Consider the following 18,441-nt stretch of genomic DNA (forward strand, 5'->3'; position numbering starts at 1 on the left):
TTCTTGATCTTGATTAGAGCTATTAGTGATTATCAGTAAAATAAAAATATATCCCCCCCCACACACAAGTATGTTTATATTTCAACTGGCTTACATTTCACAAAAAGGACCTAGGCTCAAGCCAAAACTTGCAACATGGCAACAATTGTGATTTTATGATAAATTCATGATGTATGCCCTGCAGCATCTAACCTACTCCTTGAATATAGTAGGGGCCCAATAAGTGTTTTTTGAATTAGTGAATGAAGTCATGATAGTCCATGCTATTCATAATCATAAAACTGCATAATTATAATTATTTTACATAACTTATAGAATTTACAGAGTGCTTGCTATGGTCTGAATGCTTGTGTCCCCCCCCAAATTCATATGTTGAAATCCTAATCCCCGATATTATGGTATTTGGAGATGGGACCTTTGGGAGGTGATTAGGTCATGAGGGTGGAGCCCTCATGAATGGGATTAATGCCCTTATAAAAGACACCCCAGAGAGCTCCCTTGCCCCCTTCCACAATGTGAAGACATAGCAATAAGGTGCTGGCCATGAACCAGGAAGAGGGCTCTCACCTAACCATGATGGTACCTTGACCTTGGACTACCAGCTTTCAGAACCACCAGAAATAGATTTCAGTTTTTAATAAGCCACCTAGTCTGTGATCTTTTGTTATAGCAGCCTGAGCAAATTAAGACGGTGCTTTTATATCCATTATGCCATTTTGTTCTTTTTTTTAATTAAACTTTTAATTTTGAGATAACTATAGATTCACATACAATTGTAAGAAATAATACAGAGATCCCGTGTATCCTTTACCCAGTTTACCCTAATGGTAACATCTTGCAAAACTCTAATACAATATTACAGCCAGGATATTGATATTGATATAGTCAAGGTACAGAAAAATTTCATCACCACAAGGACCAGTCATGTTGACCTTTTACAGCGTACCCACCTTCCTCCCACCCCTGCCTCCTCCTTAATGCCTGTCAATCACTAATCTCCCCATTGGTATAATTTTGTCATTTCAAGGATGTTATATAAATAGAATCATACAGGATGCAACTTCTTGGGTTTATATTTTTTCGCTGCCTATTCACTCAGATTATTCTGTATATCAGTAATTCATTTCTTTTTGTTGTTGTTGTTTTTTAAGTGTATAATTCAATGGTTTTTAGTATATTTACACAGTTGTGCAGCCACCATGGCAATACATTTTAGAACATGTTCATCACCCCCAAAACAAACCTTGTACCCTTTAGCCACCATCCCATGGTTGTATAATAGGAACTATATTTGATCTTTGTCCCTGGATCCTGGCACAAAGCTCCCAAAGTCCTTGGAATTTTCTGAGTGATAGGAGTGCCTTTTGCCAATGATTTAATCAATTATACCTATGTAATGAAGTCTCCGTAAAACCCCAAAAGGTCGGGTTTCAGAGAGCTTCTGGGCTGGTGAACACATGGAGATGTGGGCAGAGAGGCACACCCAGAGAGCATGGAAGCTCTGTGCACCTTCTCACGTACCTGGCCCTTTGCATCTCTTCCAATCTGGCTCTTCCTGAGTTACATCCTTTTATAATAAACCAGTAATCTAGTAAGTAAGCCGGTTTTCTTAGTTCTGTGAGTCACTCTAGCAAATGAATCGAACCTGAGGAGGGGGTTGTGGGAACCTTCGCTTTATAGTCAGTGGTCAGAAGCACAGGTAACAATCTGGACTTGGGATTGGCATCTGAAGTGGGGTGGGAACAGTCCTGTGGGACTGAGCCCTTAACCTGCGGGATCTGACGCCCTCTCCATGTAGATAGTGTCAGAATGGAGTTAAATTTGCGGGACACCCTGTCAGAATCCACTGAGAAGTGGAAACTTGCTTGGTGGTGTGGAAAAGAACACACATTTTGGAGCCCCATCCCAATCCCTCTCAGCTGTAGGCATCCACTTAATCTATTTTCTGTCTCTATAGATTTGTCTATTCTGGACATTTCATATGGATGGAACCATACAACATGTGGTATTTTGTGACTGGCTTCTTAGAATAATTTTTCAATGCTCATCCCTGTTACGGCATGTCTCAGTACCTCTTTCCTTTTTAATTTTAGAATAATGTTCCATTGTATAGATATACCACATTTTACTTATCTATTATTTTTTTCTTTTACTTTCTTCTTTTTTTGTTTCTTTTTATTTGTTTCTTTTTTCACTTATCTATTATTAATCAGTTGATGGATATTTGGATTGTTTCCACTTTTGACTATCATGATGTATCATGATGGTATTATTTTTTATATTATATACATGGTGAATATTTGTGTACAGGTTTTTGTGTGGTATTTTCGTTTCTCTTGGATATATACCTAGGAATAAGATTCCTAGGTCATACAGTAATGAACTGCCAACTTGTATTACAATGTGACTGCACAATTCTACATTCCCACCAGCAATGTATGAGTCTTCCAGATTTTCCACATCCTTGTCAAAACTTTGTTGTTGTTTGTCTTTTTTTTTTTTTTTTGCGCTACGCGGGCTCCGGACGCGCAGGCCCAGCGGCCATGGCTCACGGGCCCAACCGCTCCATGGCATGTGGGATCCTCCCAGACAGGGGCACGAACCCGTGTCCCCTGCATCAGCAGGCAGACTCTCAACCACTGCACCACCAGGGAAGCCCTGTTGTTTGTCTTTTTGATTATAGCTATTCTGGTGAGTGTGGAGTAGTAGTATCTCAATGTAGTTTTGATTTGCATTTCCCTAATGAATAATGATGTTGAGCATCTTTTCACATGCTTATTGGTCGCTTGCCTACCTTCTTTGGAGAAATGTCTATTCAGATCCTTTGTCTAATTTTCAGTTGGGTTAATTGTCTTTTTATTATTAAGTTGTAAATTTCTTTATATATTCTGGATACAAATTCCTTATCAGATACATGATTTGCAAATATTTTCTCCCATTCTGTGGGTTCTCTTTTCATTTTATTTGGTGGTGTCCTTTGAAGCACAAAAGTTTTAAATTTTAATGTAATCTAATTTATCTTTTTTTTGGCACTTGTGTTTTTGGTGTTGTATTTAAGAAACCTTGCTGAACCAAGGCCACAAATTACCCCTCTGTTTTATTCTAGGAGTTTTACAGTGCTTGCATTTAGTTCTATGATCCATTCTGAGTTAAATTTGCGTAAGGCATGAGAAGGGGTCCAAATACATTCTGCATGTGAATATCCAGTTGTCTCAGCACCATCTGTCGATTGTTTATCTTTTTTCATCTACTCATGAGGGATATTGGTCTGTGGTTTTCTTATCTTGTAATTTCTTTGTCTGGTTTTGATATCAGGATAATGCCTCATAGAATAAGTTGGGAAGTATTCCTTCCTCTTCAGTTTTTCTGGAAGAGATTGTGCAGAATTGGAATTAGTTCTTCATTAAATATTTAGTAGAATTTATCAGTGAAGCCATCTGAGTTTTCTTTGTGGGATGATTTTTAACTACAAATTCAATTTTCTTTAATAGATAGAGGGCTATTCAGGTTATTTTGTTTTTCTTGAGTGAGCTTTGGTAGTTTGTGTCTTTTAAGGGATTTGTCCATTTAATATAAAATTTCATTTTTATTGGCATGATGTTATTCATAAAAGTTACTTATTATTCTTTTAATATCTGTAAAATCTGAAATGATGTAAACTATCTCATTGGTAATATTGTTATTTGTGTCTTCTCTCCTTTTTTTCCTAATAAGACTGGCTAGAGTTTTATCAATTTTGTTGATTTCTGATTTATTTCATTTCTTGTGCTTATTTTGGGTTTAATTTTCTCTTACTTTTCTAGTTTCTTTAAGTTGAAGCTAAGGTCATTGATTGGAAAATTTTCTTCTTTTCTAATATAGGCATTTAGTACTATATATCCCCCTTCAAGTATTGCTTTCTCAACCTTTCACAAATTTTCATATACTGCTTAAAATTTTTTCAGTTCAAAATTCTTTGTAATTTTCCATTTGACGACTTTTTTTTTTGCGGTACGCGGGCCTCTCACTGTTGTGGCCTCTCCCGTTGCGGAGCACAGGCTCTGGATGCGCAGGCATGGGGCCTAGCTGCTCCGCGGCATGTGGGATCTTCCCGGACCGGGGCACGAACCTGTGTCCCCTGCATCGGCAGGTGGACTCTCAACCACTGCGCCACTAGGGAAGCCTTCATTTGACTTTTTATATTAATGATTCTCATCTGCCAAAAAAGCCACTTTTACTTCCTCCTTCCCAATCTAAATGCTTTTTATTTCTTTTTCCTTTATTGATTGTACTGGCTTAGAATCTCCAGTACAGTGTTTAATACAAGTGACAAGAGTGGATTCCTTGACTTGTTTCTAATCTTAGGGGGAGAGCATTCACTCTTTCACCATTGATGCTGTGATGATGTCATGATGTGAGCTATAGACTTTTCTTACGCCTTTTATCAGTTTGAGAAATTTACCTTCTATTCTGACTTTTTGAGAATTTTAAAGAATTGTGGTAAAATATACATAAGATAGAATTTACCATTTTAACCATTTTTAAGTGTATAGTTCACTGGCATTAAGTACCTTCACATTGTTGTACAATCATCACCACCACCTAACTCTAGGACTTTTTCCTCTTCCCAAACTGAAACTCTGTACCCCTTAAACAATAACTCCCCACTTCCCCTCCCCCAGCCCCTGACAACCACTATTCTAGTTTCTGTCTCTATGACTTTGACTATTCTAGGTCCCTCATGTAAGTGGAATCATATATTTGTCCTTTTGTGACTGGCTTAGCTCACTTAGCATAACGTCTTCAAGGTTACTCCGTATTGTAGCATGTGTCAGGATTTCCTTCCTTTATGAGATTGAATCATATTCCATTGTGTGTATATACCACATTTTGTTTATCCATTCATCTGTTGATGTACACTTGGTTGTTTGCCCCCTGCCAGTCCATTCAGGCTGCTATAAGAACATACCACAGACTAGGTAGCTTATAAACGACAGAAATTTATTTCTCATAAATTCTCTAAAATTATTTCTGGCCTCTTGGAGGCTAGAGGGCCAAGATCAAGGGGCCAGTATGTTCAGGTGAAGGCCCTCTTCCTGGTTGATAGCTGACACCTTTTCTCTGGGTCCTCACATGGTGGAAGGGGCTAAGGGGCACTGTTGGATCTCTTTTATAAAAGCACTGATGCCATTCATGAGGGCTCCACCCTCATGAACTAATCAGCTCCCAAAGACCCACCTACTAATAAATTGGTGGGACCCATCACCTTTGGGAATTAGGATTTCAACATATGGATGTGATTGGTGGGGGCTGGGGGGGAACGGCACAGACATTCAGACCATAGCACCACCTTTTGGCTATTGTGAATAATGCTGCTATGAACATGGGTGTACAAATATCTGCTGGAGTCCCTGCTTTCATTTCATTTGGGTATATACACAGAGGTGGAATTGCTGGACTTTATGGTAATTCTATGTCTAATTTTTTGAGGAACTGCCATCATTTTCCACAGCAGCTGCACCAGTTTACATTCCCAGCAGCAATGCACACAGGTTCCAATTTCTCCACATCCTTGCCAACACTCTATTTTCTTTTCCTCCCTCCCTCCCTCCCTTCCTTCCTTCCCTTCTTCTCCCTCCCCTTCTCCTCCTTCTCCTTCTCCCTCCTCTTCCTCTTCCTCTCCTTCTCCTTCTTCTTCTTCCTCTTCTCCCTCTCCTCCTTCTCCTTCTTCTTTTCTTCTTCTTCTTCCTCTTCTTCCTCCTCCTCCTCTTCTTCTTCTTCTTCCTCTTCTTCCTCCTCCTCCTCTTCTTCTTCTTCTTCTTCTTCTTCTTCTTCTTCTCCTCCTCCTCCTCCTCCTTCTTCTCTCCTTCCTTCCTTCCTTTCTTTCTTTTTTTTCTTTCTCTTTCTTCCTTTCTTTTTTCTTCCTTTCTTCCTTCCTTTCTTTCTTTCTTTTTCTTTTTTCTTCCTTCCTTCCTTCCTTTCTTTCTCTTTCTTCCTTCCTCTTTCTTTCTTTCTTTCTTTCTTTCTTTCTTTCTTTCTTTCTTTCTTTCTTTCTTTCTTTCTTTCCTTCTTTCCTTTCTTTCCTTTCTTTCCTTCCCATCCCAATCAGTATCACATTGTTCTGTGCCTGGGTCTTAATTTATAAAGGTGACTGAATGGCAACATGGAGAGAAAAATGCCATTGAAGGAAAAGTTTAATATTACTTACAGTTCCCCTAGAAACAAGAGGCAATATTCCTCGGCCTTAATCATGCCAGGGCCAGGTACCAGGCAACTAGAGACCACCCCTATAGTTTAGAACCTGCCGAAATTATTCAAACTAGCCAATCCGAAACTGTTTACCCTGCCCTGTCTTGCCTTTCCATTGGCAATCCCACTAAAGTCTCTGGCCTGAGTCTATCCCTCACTCATCACTCAGTCACCTTTATAAATTAAGACCTGGGCATAGAACAATAGGCGCAGTATGCAAGGTGACTCAGCTTTTGATGGAGGGAGCTTGCCTCTAGACTGCTCTTGGCCTACTAACTGGACTTACCAAACAGCGAGTAGTGCCCAGGAAGACATGGCTGACCATTGGCACACTGGCACTCTGGCTGCACTGCTTCATGCTGTATCTGCTATACACTGCCATGGTCCTCCAATTAAATCTAAGAGGACCTCAAAGGCACTTGCGTCTATGGTACTCCTCATTTAGTTTCAGGTGCTAAAGTCTCCATTCATGGTTGCTGTAATTCCATAGTTGGCATCTTACCTTGGACAGCTGGGTCAACTGGGCCAAACCTGATTTTCCTGGTTCGATGCACCTAGGTTCCGGGCAGTGACCTCTAGATCCTGGGCAGTGACACTGGAGGTGATTAGGATCACTGGCTAATTTACAAGATAAAGCTCCCTGCCCAAGGGATTGAAGAGAGGCTTCCTCTGATGAGAGCATGTTGGATGTGAGTCTGATCCATCGACCCAACAGGGCTGAAGTTAGCAGTGGACACTCAGGCTCCTGCGGGAGTTTCCCCTCCCAATAAGCAATTAAGACATGGCCTGCTCTTCTAGAGGGAGTCCCTGGGGAAGAGTCTTGGCGTTGGTCCCTGGTGAGCTCTACAGATCTGCTGGTGATGCAACTCAGGGTGCCTTTTCACAGCAAACCCAAACACTAAAGTTTGTTTCAAAGGCAAATCCTTTTGTTGCTTGCTTTACTGCGGTCACATTTTTCCTTTGATCAAGTGGGATGTAAGGGATCCATCCTTGGAGACCCGTGGCTCAATGTTTAAATAAAAAAGAGGATGTGGAGAAGAAGGGGAACTTTAATCCCACTCCCCCTAAAACACCTGAGTAGGTCTCTCAGCTCACTTGAGATTATAAATCTCCAGGTCCCTGTGCTTGGGCACTCTCAAATGCTGCTGCCTATGCATATGCTAAAGTCTCATGTTTAAAACAAAATTATCACAAAACAAAAAATGTAAAAGATAAAGCTGAGGCCACCATTGCTCTCCTAGATGTCACCCCTCTGAGGTTGATTGGGGTACCCTAGAAATAGAGGCCACTGCTCAGAGCAGAGGCTACTGGGGATCACCAGGAGCTTATCAGGTAAACACCCAAAAGAAAAAAAATGAGGGGGAGAAGTTTAGCCGCCTATAAATATTACAGACCATTCTAGAAACGTGTTTAATAGGGACAGCGTTGGTCCCAGGGAGAGGTTGCTTAGAGGCAAGAGGTCCCTTTTTTCTCCCCTCTTTCCCTCTTCTCATCTGGACACAAAAACTAGACTGTGGCTTTAGTTAGGTAGCTACAAGCCAAAAACAGAAGAAAAAGGAAAAAAAAGATAAAGATAAAAGACTGCCACTTTTGGTGGCTACAAGCCCAAGGGAAAATAAAGAGGAACTTTAAACCATATGTACTGAGCAAATGCCAGTTCTAACAAGCATAATGCTAGCCCTAGATTACTTATTGATTTTGAAACAAACCCTAGCTAGATACAGGAGGAGAAAATAGAAGGTAATTAAATTATGTAAACATGTATAATATTTTCATATAAATATATAATAGGTGAATTGTGAGTATATATAAAATATATAGCTAAATTAAAACAAAATCCCCCAATTTGATCCAATTGGAAATTTGGAATTTATATATTAAAGAATTTATATAACAAAATGATTAAAAAAAATGCTGATTGGCTTTTGTGCCTCTACAGGCTTGGTTCTAAATTAACTTTAATACTTGCTAAAATACATCACTTGACAAGAACTTTATGGACTTAATCAAGATGGGGCTTAAATTGCAGTTGTGTCTGGGGATCCCAGTAAATTTAAACATCATGTCCCCTAAAATCTAAAGAAGGTAACTAAATATAAAATGAAGAAAAAATGGGTATACCTCACTCTAATTGTAGCCTTGCCTAAATATCCAAAGACATAATACCTATTGCCCTAAACTATTCTATATTGGGCATAGATGCTCTGACACAATATAATAAATTAAGACTAAAGTAAGTCTTTGAGACTTACAAATTGGCTTAATAAAATGGGACCCCATGGACCTGCAGTTAAAATAACCTGGTTCAGTATAAGTTAAAACATGGAGCTCAAGGATTAAAACTTATTACAGAAAACCTAATTAATAAAGGAGTGATTATCTGCATTTCTTCTCCATTTGATAGCCCAATGTTGCCTGTTCTTAAGTCTAAAAAAAAAAAAAGGATGAAAAGAAAAATGGTGTGTGTGAGGGTACTCCTCATGATGGATTATTACTACCTTTATGCTGTGGTCCCATTCACCAAGGCCCCCATACCAGATATCCAATATTATCAAAATCAATGATTCTATTCAGTCAACAACTGGGAAATATTTTTCTTTTATAGATCTGGCTACTGTTTTCTGTCCAGTGCCCATTTCAACAGCCTCTCAGCTGCAATTTGCCTTTACCCCTGAAGGGCCACAATACATCTTCTCCAGCCTACCCATGGGGCACCTCAGCAGCTTTGCCATCGCACTCAGTCCTTACAGACAAGATCTTAACTACATCCACCTTCCTCCAGGAGCACACGTATGACATTCCATTGATAACATCCTCCTCCAAGGAAATTCATTAGACACACTCATTAAGGACATACAAATCCAAACACAAATTTAGCTCTTCTTGGGTTCTAATGACAACATATTTCTCATTTACCAATTTTACTCCCAAATGAAAATCAACAGGCACTCTTGTTAATACCTGCTCCAAACTCCTTCACTAAAGAGACTTTGGCAACCTCTTCTCATACCTCCCAGCGTCTCTGGACCACTCCTGATGGCCGTAGGTTGCCCAAGGGTTTCTGGTGCAATAAACTGCCCTTACAAAAAATGCCTGGCTACCTACTTGACCTTCCTAAAGATAGAGGTTCTCACAGATCTTGAGCCTGTGACCCTTCATAGCCAGCTGCCCATTATGCTTTGAGTCATAGAAACAGCACCCCACCAACTTGGCACAGCTACTGAGGCCTTCTTTTTTTTTTTTTTTTTTTTTTGCGGTACGCAGGCCTCTCCCTGTTGTGGCCTCTCCCATTGCGGAGCACAGGCTCCGGACGCGCAGGCTCAGCGGCCATGGCTCACAGGCCCAGCCGCTCCGCGCGCATGTGGGATCCTCCCGGACCGGGGCACGAATCTGCATCCCCTTCATCGGCAGGCAGACTCTCAACCAGTGCGCCACCAGGGAAGCCCAACTGAGGCCTTCTTAATCAGCACGCAACCAAACCTGGGCCTTCTGACATGTTCTACTTGCAGGAGGGGATGGCTTCCCCTGTCCTTAGTCCCTTGCCAGATTCCAGGGTGCTGGAGGAAGTTACCGCTCCCCCAGACCCTTGGCTACCTGGGAAACCCCCTGGGATTAACTGTGCTAACAGCAGTAGATTATGCAAATGGCCCTGCTAAACATCATACATGATGGAGCTCAGTGGAATGTTGCTGTTTTGCATCCCTTAGCTAGGATGTCCCTAATATAAACGACAGGACACCAAAAACCACACACTTGGCCAAACTTCAGGCAGTTATCTTAACACTGGATGCCCTGACCAACAAATGGTCACATCTTCACGTTTATTATAAACTGGTGGGCATTGCCTAAAAATCATCTCTGCCAGGTTAAAGAACTCTGGAAACTCTTGCCTCACAGATACCCAAAATATAAAATTACACATGTCTTTCTATACATTAGGGTCACAATATAAGGCCTTGCCAAGGGTTCATTACTCATTATAAACACTATTAATAGTAACCAAGGCACACATTTCATTACTCAAAATACACAATGCTGGGCTCTTGGAAAAAACACTCAATAGAACTTTCATGTCACTAATAGGTCTCAAATAGCCCTTTTAACTAAGAGACACAATGGTCTCCTTAAACAATTCCTTTTCAAGTTCCAGTCTAAACAAATCCCTAAATGACTCTCTATCTTGCCCCAGGTGTTAACCTATCTTTATACATTTTCGATCTTGTCCTATTCCATAAGGGCTGGAGGCCAGATCGATGGTGCATATTCTCCTGGGACCTCTTAACCGTAGATTGTCCCATAGGCCAGGCAGCTGCTCATCTGATACAGGACCCATTTGAAACTAAACTTCCACCAAAAACCTGTCAAGTGCAACTGCACACTATTCTGGTGACCATGGTCTTACTACCACTGGTCTGGATGCTTTCATTGTTTACAATCTGGAGGCCCAACCCTTCAAGTAAGCCACTGTTTCAACCAAACATGGCAAATGCTAAGACCCACAGCAACTCGAGTGGGTATCCCCTTAGAAATGATACTCCTAGTCCCACATCCTAGATTACATCATCTTGACTCAGAAGCTTACCGCTGGAGATGGCATCGCCTCTGATGACATCACCCCAGCCCAAGACCTCACCATTGGAGATGACTTCATTCCCCGTGCTGGAAACAACTTTCTCCCAGATGCTAAGACCTTTCATAGTCTCATAATAAAAGGTTTCTATGCTGTTTGGATTAACTTAAGCCCTAATACTGAAGGTCTTTATTATCACCACCCCAAAGTTTCCTAATATGATGTCAAAAAATCAAAGGAGTAATTGTATTAATCATGCTTTCAATTTGTTTTTGTATATTATGATGCTTTGACATTCTAAAAAAAATCTTCCTGGCTGGGGAGAGACTACCCCTCCCAGAGCTAACCAATTCTTAGAGTAGCAAAGGACTCAGCCTTTGATATGCAAACTAACCAATCCAGAGCCATACCTCCTCCATCTGGCCAGTGTACCCCAAGAGGCAATATTCCTATGCCTTAGTCATCCCTGGGCCACGTACCAGGCAACTAAAGACCACCCTTAAGATATTTGAATGTTAAACCAACTGGGCATTCCTGGGAAAAATCCCATTTAGTCATGGTGTAAAATAGTCCTTATATGTTGCTAGATTTGATTTGATTAATTTTAAAAGGAGTTTTCATCTCTATTCACGAGGGATATTGATGTGTAGTTTTCTTTTCTGATGATGTCTTTGTCTGGCTTTGGTGTCACATAATATTGGCCTTGTAGAGAGAGTTGGGAAGTGTTCTTTCCTTCTTTACTTTCTGGAACATTGTTATCATTTATTCTTTAAATGTTTGATAGAATTCACTAGTGAACTCATCTGGGTCTGGGTTTTTTTGTGTGTGGAAAGAATTTAAATTATGAATTGAATTCCTTTACCTCTTATAATCTTTCAGATTTTCTATTTCTTCTAGAGTCAGTTTTGGTCAATTATGTCTTTCTAGAAATTTGTCCATTTCATCTAAGTTATCTAATTTGCTGGTATAAAGTAGTTAATAACATTCTCTTATAAACAGTTTAATTACTGTAGAGTCAGTTGTGTTGTCCCCTTTTTGGTAAATTAATTAATTAATTAATTAATTTTTGGCTGTGTTGGGTCTTCGTTGCTGCACACGGGCTTTCTCTAGTTGCGGCGAGTGGGGGCTACTCTTCATTGCGGTGCATGGGCTTCTCATCGCGGTGGCTTCTCTTGTTGCGGAGCACGGGCTCTAGGCGTGCGGGCTCAGTAGTTGTGGCCCACGGGCTCTAGAGTGCAGACTCAGTAGCTGTGGCACACGGGCTTAGTTGCTCCGTGGCATGTGGGAATCTTCCTGGGCCAGGGATGGAACCCATGTCCCCTGCATTGGCAGGCGGATTCTTAACCACTGCACCACCAGGGAAGCCTCCCTTTTCCACTCTTGATTTTAGTAATTTAAGTCTTTTTTTTTCATTGTCGGTCTAGATAAAGGTTTGTCAATTTTGTTGATCTTTTCAAAGAACTAACTTTTGTTTTCATTAATTTTTCTCTATTGTTTTTCTGTTTTCTATTTTATTAATTTCTGCTGTAATTTTATTATTTCTATCTTATGCTTGCCTTGTATTTAGTTTGCTCTACTTTCTCTAGATTCTTAAGGTGAAAAATTAGATTATTTATTTGTGATCTTTCTTCTCTTCTCACATAGTCATTACAAGCTATAATTTTTTCCTTTAAGCACTGCTTTAGCTGAATCCTATACATTTTAACATGTTGTGTTTTAGTTTTCATCCAGTTCAAATTTCTTTCCAACTCCCCTTGTGATTTCTTTTACCTATAGGTTATTAGAAATAGATTGTTTAATTTGCAAATATTTCTGGATTTTCTAAATTTCTTCCTGTTGCTGATTTCTAATTCAATACCATTGTGGTCAGATATATACATTGTATAATTTCTATCTTTTAAAATTTACTGTGGCTTGTTTTATGACCTAGCATAAACCATAACCATGAACAATATAGAATGTTCCATGTGCACTTGAAAAGACTGTGTATTCTGCTGTTATTGGATGGAATGTCCTATAGAAATAATTTAGGTCAAATTGTATGATAGTGTTGTCCAGGTCTTCTTTATCCTTACTGATTTTCTTCTCTAGTTGTTCGATTAATTGTTGAGAGTAAGATATTGGAGACTATTTTCCCTTCACTTCTGTCAGTTTTTGTATCACTTTTTTGGGGCCCCTTTGTTAGGTGTGTTTTTACAGTTGTTATGTCTTCCTGATGAATTGAAACTTTATCACTATAAAATGTCTTTTTTCCCTCTAATAACACTTTTTTTGTGTTAAAGTGTGTTTTAGCTGATATTAGTTGTGGTAGGCAGAATTCTAAAGATGGCTCTACAAGATTCCTGTTTCCTTCTTATTCAATCAAATACTATGTGATTAACACAAAGTGATTAATTTTCCAGATATGAAGTCCCAAGACAGTTAACCTTACTATACAAAGATTATCTGGTAGGCCTGACCCAATCAGGTGACCCCTTTAAATACAGAGAGTTTTCATCAGCTGGTGCTAGAAGAGGTGATCAGAAATTCAAAGCACAAGAAGGATTTGATGCTCTATTGTTTGCTTGAAGGTAGTTGGGACCATGTATCAAGGAAATGGGGACCTCAGTTTCACAGCTACAAGGAATAGCTGTTGAATTGCTGCCAACAACCCAAACTTGGAAGTAGATTCTTTGAATGTGGAAGCAGATGCTTTTTTTGTTGGAAGCAGACTTTTTCCTAGAGCTTCCATATAAGAGGCCAGCCTGTCCACACCTTGATTTTGGCTTCTTGAGACAAAGCAGAGAACGTGCCTTGTCTTATGACCTACTGAACTGTGGGCTAATAAATTGGTATTGTTTTTTTGTCTGTTTTTTATTTGTTAAAGAAAAATAACAAATAATCTACATTTTTATTAGATAGTATAAATTTCCTTAATAACAAGTAGATAAAATAATCCACAACGGGTTACATATTCCCAGATGTTAACATCTCTCTGTATACTTCATGTGTTTAATGAAAGGTTGTAAAATTTGAGGAAGACAAAAATAAAAGTTTTTAAAACTCAAGATACATAATAAATAAATTGGAACAACTAGAGATGACTAAAAACAAAATGTATTATATTGATCCACCCACAACATAACCTGATATCAGGGACTTTAAGATATTTATACAGTAAACTTCAAAAGTATTTGCATTTAAATTTTTAATGTAATTTTACTTATTTATTTATTTTTTCCTTTTTTTAACATCTTTATTGGAGTATAATTGCTTTACAGTGGTGTGTTAGTTTCTGCTTTATAACAAAGTGAATCAGCTATACATATACATATAGCCCCATATCTCTTCCCTCTTGCATGGTATTGTTTTAAGGTGCTAAATTTGTGGTCATTTGCTACAAAGCAGTAGAAAACTAATGCATTGGTACAGCCACTCCAGCTCTCTTATGGTTGCTGATTGCATAGTATATCATTTTTTATCCTTTCAACTTATTTGCGTTGTAAATCTAAAGTGTGTCTCTTCTAGACAGCATGCAGTTGGATCCTGTTCTTTAATCTAGTCTGATAATGTATTTTTATTGTAGTGCTTATTTCATTTACATTTAATATAATTATTGATTATGATATAAATATAATTATTTATAACTGCCATTTTCCTATTTTCTATATGTCTCATGTATTTTTTCCCTCTATTTCTCCTTTACTGTCTTCTTTTTCATTAGATATTTTCTAGTGTGCCAGTTTAGTTCCCATTATTTACTCTATTTGTTGAATTATTCTTTTAGTCATTGCTCTGAGGATTAAAATATATATCTTAACTTAAAACAATATACTTCACATTAATGCTAATTTATTTATGGTAGTGTATTGAAACTTTGCTCTCATATTGCTCCCTTTCCTCCTCCCTCCTTTGTGCTATTATTATCATATATACTACATCTTATATATTCTAAACTTAACAATATTTTAATAATATTGTTTTATGCAGATGTCCTTTAAATCAGTTGTGAGGATAGAAAAATATATTTATATTGTATTTTATGTTTTCCTATGTAATTAACATTATTGGTGCTCCCTTCCTTCCTTCCTCCCTCCCTCCCTCCATACCTACCTACTTTTTCTTTTTCTTTCTTTCTTTCTTTCTTTCTTTCTTTCTTTCTTTCTTTCTTTCTTTCCTTCTTTCTCTCTCTCTCCCTCTCTCTCTCTTCCTTCCTTCCTTCCTTTCTTTCTTTTCACCAGATCTTAGTTGTGGCTCGCAGGCTCCTTAGTTAAGGCTTGCCAGCTCCTTAGTTGTGGCTTGTGCGTTCCTTAGTTGCGACTCGCCAGCTCCTTAGTTGCAGCACACAGACTCCTTAGTTGTGGCATGTGAACTCTTAGTTGTGACATGTATGTGGGATCTAGTTCCCTGACCAGGGTTCAAACCCAGGCCCCCTGCATTGGGAGCATGGAGTCTTATCCACTGCACCACCAGGGAAGTCCCACTGGTGCTCTATTTCTTTGTGCGGATCTGAGTTACAATTTCTCTTCAGCCTGATGAACTTCCTTTTTAAAATTTCGTATAAAGCAAGTCTGATAGCAATTTGTTTTCTTAGGCTATTTTTTCTGAGACTGTCTTTGTTTGTGGGGCTTTCATTTTTTAAGGGTTATTTTTCTATATATAGAATTATTATTTTTTTTAGAATTAGTTTTTTAATAACAGAATTAGAGATATAAATCATATAACATGATTAACCCATTTAAAGTATATAGTTCAATGGTTTTTAGTAGTATATACACAGAGTTGTGCAATCATCACTACAATCAATTTTAGAAATTTTCATCATCCAAATAAAAGCGCTGTACCCTTTGCAGTCACTCCCCATCCTCTACCTTTTTCCATCATCCCTAGGCCTCTACTAATCTCCTTTGTGTCTGTATAGATTTGCCTCTTCTGGACATTTTATATAAATGGAATTATGCAACGTGTGGTATTTTGTGACTGGCTTCTTTCACTTAGGGTATTACTGTCAAGGTTTGTCCATGTCATAGCATATACCAGTGCTTCATTTCCTTTTGTTGCTGAATAATATTCCATTGTTTGACTATACTACATTCTGTTTATCCATTCATTAGTTGGTAGACATTTGGTTGTTTCCACTTTTTGGCTATTACGCTGCTATAAACATTTGTGGACAAGTTTTTATGTGGTCACAGGTTTTCTCCTGGCTACATATATAGTAGTGGAATTTCTGGGCCATATGATGTTTCTCTGTCAGTTTTGAAGAACTGACAGACTGTTTTCCAAAAAGGCTGTACCATTTTCCATCCCCACCAGCAATGTATGAGGGCTCCCATTTCTCCACATCCTCACCAACACTCGCTATTATCTGTCTTTCTGATTATAGCAGCATTTGTTTTATAAATGGTATTTCTTTATATTTTGTAATACATTTAGACATTTTAAAATTTGAAATATGTTAAATATTGTTTACTGCTGTTTTGCTTTATGAATTCTCAACTTAAATACTAATGTTAATACATATTTCAGTATTAAACAAAAAAAGGACCCCAAATCTTCATTTTTTCCTCTGATTATTATTATTTATTTATATTTTTGGCTGTGCTGGGTCTTCATTGCTGTGCGCGGGCTTTTCTCTAGTTGTGGTGGGCAGGGGTTACTTTTTGTTGTGGTGTGTGGGCTTCTCATTGCAGTGGCTTCTCTTGTTGCGGAGCACAGTTTCTAGGCGTGCAGGCTTCAGTAGTTGTGGCTCGTGGGCTCTAGATCGCAAGCTCAGCAGTTGTGGCGCACGGGCTTAGTTGCTCTGTGGCATGTGGGATCTTCCTGGACCAGGGACTGAACCGTGTCCCTTGCATTGGCAGGAGGATTCTTAACCATGTGCCACCAGGGAAGTCCCTCACTGCATTACATTTTAAAGTCCTATAAAAGAATTATTTGGCTATATGAAATTTATGCATTCTTCCTTAAAGAAAGGAACGTCTATAGAGATACAGAAGTGCATTTGGTATTCATTACTGGTGATTCTGAATAAAAAGAATTTAGGTTTTGGGATATAAGGTGAGAACAACATTACCTAGAAACTATACTAACCAATGGATGGTTTCTGGAAATTTAAAGGCTAACAGTTTCACTTATTAAGTTGGGGAAATAAATCATATGTATATTGTACACCAATGTGACAGTTGCAAAAACAGTCTAAACATGAATAAGAGAATTTGATACATTTTCTAAATGCCTTAAAAGAACCTTTCTCCTACCCTCATTCAATGTCCATTTCTAGACTTGACTTGAGTATTGTGAACACTTACAAAGTTTGCTCCAAAAAACTAGGCCATCACTGTGAATTAATAAACATCACAAAATGACTTAAATCACCATGTACTAAGTGGCAGGTCCTTGTAGTAGTTGAATGAGTATTGGTTTTCTAGAATGGTAAGAAGGCTGAGAAGTTGCATAGTTTGCCTCATTTATCTTACAGGTGTGGAAAATAAAGATGAGGTGAAGAGACTTTCTCAAGTTCTCATAAATTTACAGCAGAGAGGGACTATAACCAAGCTGATTCCTGATTGGAGGCTATTTCTGCAATACCATGATGCTTTAAGTCAAAGTTTAAAATGCATTTGATTTGCCCCTTTGTTTAAACCTTTAAAAAAATGAGCATGATATAGCCTAAAATAGCAAGCAGTTTTGATGAACTCACATTTTTAGCTATCAGCCAACTAGAAACCAAATATAATAGCAATGTTAATATCAGAGTAGATAATGGATATATTATTAAAAGCAAGTGTAATGATGACAGCCTTCCTGTTTCCTAGGCTATTTTAAGAATCATAAGTTCTCTAAGTGCCCATCATCGGATGAATGGATAAAGAAGATGTGGCACATATATACAATGGAATATTACTCAGCCATAAAAAGAAACGAAATTGAGCTATTTGTAATGAGGTGGATAGACCTAGAGTCTGTCATACAGAGTGAAGTAAGTCAGAAAGAGAAAGACAAATACCGTATGCTAACACATATATATGGAATTTAAGAAAAAAAATGTCATGAAGAACCTAGGGGTAAGACAGGATTAAAGACGCAGACCTACTAGAGAACGGACTTGAGGATATGGGGAGGGGGAAGGGTGAGCTGTGACAAAGCGAGAGAGAGGCATGGACATATATACACTACCAAACATAAGGTAGATAGCTAGTGGGAAGAAGCCGCATAGCACAGGGAGATCAGCTCGGTGCTTTGTGACCGCCTGGAGGGGTGGGATAGGGAGGGTGGGAGGGAGGGAGACGCAAGAGGGAAGAGATATGGGAACATATGTATATGTATAACTGATTCACTTTGTTATAAAGCAGAAACTAACACACCATTGTAAAGCAATTATACCCCAATAAAGATGTTAAAAAAAAAGAATCATTAAGTTCTGCTAGTACATATTTTAGGGTCACTAAAATTACTTTCTAAAATAATTTTTGAAACTAGACTAAATTACTAAGAAAATTACTTTCAGGTGACAAAGGAACACACTTCTGGAAGAGGAGCTAAAGAGGTTTAATAGCTCTTTCTTATCTATCTCATCACCTGAAAAATGTGTCGAGCAGTAACTTCACAATTTGAATATTACAAATGAAAAAGGGGAAGAAATAGAAATCCACCCAGTTCTGGAA

Source organism: Tursiops truncatus, chromosome X (genome assembly GCF_011762595.2).
Source record: "Tursiops truncatus isolate mTurTru1 chromosome X, mTurTru1.mat.Y, whole genome shotgun sequence".
In the NCBI taxonomy this organism is placed as follows: domain Eukaryota; kingdom Metazoa; phylum Chordata; class Mammalia; order Artiodactyla; family Delphinidae; genus Tursiops; species Tursiops truncatus.